The sequence below is a fragment of the Camelus dromedarius genome, chromosome 1, assembly GCF_036321535.1.
Source record: "Camelus dromedarius isolate mCamDro1 chromosome 1, mCamDro1.pat, whole genome shotgun sequence".
Lineage (NCBI taxonomy): Eukaryota > Metazoa > Chordata > Mammalia > Artiodactyla > Camelidae > Camelus > Camelus dromedarius.
Window position 1 is genome coordinate 7155982 of NC_087436.1, and position 3584 is coordinate 7159565.

The 3584-nt window shown below is 40.6% G+C and overlaps 1 non-coding gene across 1 annotated transcript; it reads right to left on the bottom strand.

Annotated features, from left to right (window-relative positions):
- Positions 1-2399: 2399 nt before the first annotated feature.
- On the bottom strand, positions 2400-2472 carry TRNAD-AUC (transfer RNA aspartic acid (anticodon AUC)). The gene has a single exon. It is a non-coding gene; the product is annotated as a tRNA-Asp (tRNA).
- Between the last annotated feature and the right edge of the window lie 1112 nt (positions 2473-3584).

Below are 3584 nucleotides of genomic sequence, written 5' to 3' on the forward strand. Positions count from 1 at the left end.
GTTGAGAAAAAAGCACAAAACCCACGTGGGTTTGCAGGCACAACCCCTCCCCCCAAATAGGGACTGAAAACAACATAATTTCAGTGTTAAGCAGACATAGCAGAGATTATCCCATAACTTCTGTCATAGTCATGATTTGTAGTGCACAACGCAGCCTTCATAATTGTGTCATCGCAGGTGATGCAAATCTAAGTGCCGACATAGACTCTCTCCTTGACCAAGTTTTCACTTGGCTCCTCTGAGCCCTCTTCTAGGGCTCAGCCCTCAACCTTGGCACAAGAGAACCGCCAACTCTCAGCACAAGTGATTTCACCCACTCCCCCCACTAAGAGATTTGGACAGACACACGTCTCGTTTCTAGCAGCTTGTGGTCACATCCCTAACATGATGATGCCTCCAGCTGCCTTAAGAATCTGTCTTAGAAAGCTCAGCACTGCCAAGAGAATTGACTGTCTGTTCCAGCCAGTGCCTCCTACAGACCCTGGACCTCCTTTAGAAACATTTCCTTAAAAAAAAAGGAAGAAAGGAAGAAAAAAAGAAAGAAAGAAAGAAAGAAAGAAAGAAAGAAAGAAAGAAAGAAAGAAAGAAAGAAAGAAAGAAAGAAAGAAAGAAAGGAAGGAAGGAAGGAAGGAAGGAAGGAAGGAAGGAAGGAAGGAAGGAAGAAAGAAAACTTGCAATTGTAAATTCTTTTCCTTTCCTATATCTTTTACAATCCAAGGAACCAGTGCCTCCCAGTCTCTGCGGAGGGTAGGTGCCTAACTTTGATAAGCAGACAGATGGCTAATCACATCGATTGCCCCCTTACAAACCTTCACAGTTCTTCCTTTAGCATATCCCAGCATTTCAGAAGCCTCCTGTCCTTCATTTCAGCAGCGCTGAGCTTGACTGAGACTGAGTTCTCTCCCCTATTGTAGGATTACTGAATACAATCTGTCTTACCTTTCACTTGTGTCTGGCTTGGTTTCTTTTTGACAGTGTGCACCTTAAGTGTGTTGTAATTGTGCACGTTAACAGTCCATCTTCAATTCTGAATTAACTGTGCTTCGTATGGAGACTGAGCAAGTTTAATTTTTAAAATCGTGAACATTGTGATTGTGTTTTCTAGGGATTCAGTTCGTGAAAACGAGAACGATTACAATGACCAATGCCAGCATAACTCAGACATCACTGAAAAAAGAATAACTGTGTCACTTTGATGACAGAGAGGATACGTAAAACCAAATTAAGGAGGTAAAACATCTACACAGACTGTATAGCATACATTCCCCACCCTGTAGGCATACGTTTGTTTTCTATGTCTGTGAGTGTGTTTCTGTTTTATAGATGAGTTCGTTAGTGTCTTCTTTTTTCCTTTTTTAGATTTCACATATGAGTGATATCGTATGGTATTTTTCTTTCTTTGTCTGGCTTACTTCACTTAGTATGACAATCTCCAGGTCCATCCATGTTACTGCAAATGGCATTATTTTATTCTTGTTTATGGCTGAGTAGTATTCCATTGTATAAATATGCAACTTCTTTACCCAGTCATCTGTTGATGGACATTTAGGTTGTTTCCATGTCTTGGCTATTGTAAATAGTGCTGCTAGAACCTTGGTGTGCATGTGTATTTTCGAATGAGAGTTCTCTCTGGATATATGCCCAGTAGTGGGATTGCTGGATCTAGAGTAAGTCTATTTTCAGCTTTTAAAGGAATCTCCATACTGTTTTCCACAATGGCTGCACCAAACTGCATTCCCACCAACAGTGTAGGAGAGTTCCCTTTTCTCCACACCCTCTCCAGCATTTATCTCTTGTGGACTTTTTTGAATGATGGCCATTCTGACTGGTGTGCAGTGATACGTCAGTCTAGTTTTGATTTGCATTTTTCCGGTAATTAGCGATATTGAGTATTTTTTTCCTATGCATATTGGCCATTTGTACAAAGACATCTATTTTCATATTAAAGTAATAACATATATATCTAATTATTTATTCTGTGTTGTATTTCAGGTTTCAGGTCTCGTGTGGCTATGGCGTGACTGCTGTCTTAAAGATCTGATCATTCCAAGTACTATCAACTCCTCTCCATTGGGATAGAATTATAGTTTGCTGACCTCTCTGTTTCATACACACACACACACAAACACACACACACACACATATGCAGAGCAAGCCCCCCAGGCCTGTCATATCACACCCTTGACTTGGGTAAACACTGCAATGTAAGGTGCGCACTTCCATGGAAAATCCTGTGTTGACATCTTGATCTTCACCTTGGAGTGAGTCACCGAGGTGCCTCAGGCTCTGTTTCCTGCATTTAACAAACAACATTTGATTTATTCTCTAAATTTCTTTTTTTTTTAAATTTTCTTTCTATTTTATTTATTTTTAATTCTTTTTCTTTTCTTTTTTTTAAATGGAGGTACTGGGGATTGAACCCAGGACCTCGTGCATGATAAGCATGCTCTCTACCTCTGAGCTATACCCTCCCACACATTCTCTAAATTTCTAATAAGCTTTCTCTCACTCTGTACAACCCAATGGATGGTCCTGTCTCTGAAAACTGATTCAGTAAAGCTTTATGAATTCTCCATCTTTGTATTTTCAAGAACAAACACACACCTGGACCTCCCTTTAGGGCACAGACTCCACCAGGACATTGTACCTACTATTCATTAGGGAAACACTCAGGAGGCTTGTGCCTCTGGTAGTGGAACAAATCAGCCTCAGGGTGCCCTCGTCTGCCTCAGGAGATGTAGAAGAGCTTTCATCATTCACTGTGGCTGGTATTTGAAAAGCTGCCCATTTCCTTATCCATTTTAATGCATCATTTGCTTACAGTTTTTAAATATTTAATATTTAGAAGAAAAACCGACTGGATTCATTAACAAAGGCTTTGTGTGGTTAACTATTTGTGGACTGCGTTCCCTTGGGATGGCTGGCCTCGCTAAGAGTCTAGTCTTCTTCTCCAGGGGACCAGTCGACAGTCACTGGGACAGAAGGAAAGTCTGCATATTGCTTTTCCAAGGTTGTTTCCATTTTCATAGATCATACATACTGTCACACGATTCAAAATCTAGAGAATATAAAAAGCATACAGTAAAATTCTTCACTCCGCTCCTGCAGTGATGACGCCCTCCCCCCATCCACTTCCTAGGAGACCACCCACGCCATCAGTTTCCTGTAAGCCTTCCACGAGCATTTTATGCATATGCAAGCACATAGTCTCCTGTGTTTCCCCCTCCTCAAAAATGGTAGCTTGTTATTTTACATCCTGTACTAAACATGGCTTTTTTTTTCCTCTTTCAAAATGCATCTTGGGTATCTTCAATACCCTTACTTAAAGAACTTTCTCATTCTTTCTAATGGCTTCAAAGTATCCGTTTTATGGATGTACCCAAAATTATCTAACCAGGTGTTTACTGAAGAATTCATAGGTGATTCTAATCTTCTGCTGTTGCAAATGGTGCTGCAATAAAGAAGCCTGTATCTCAGAGGGAGGGTATAGGTCAGGGGTAGAGTGCCTACTTAGCATGCATGAGGTCCTGGGTTCAATCCCCAGTCCCTCCATTAAAAAATAATAATAAACAAGTGAATACATA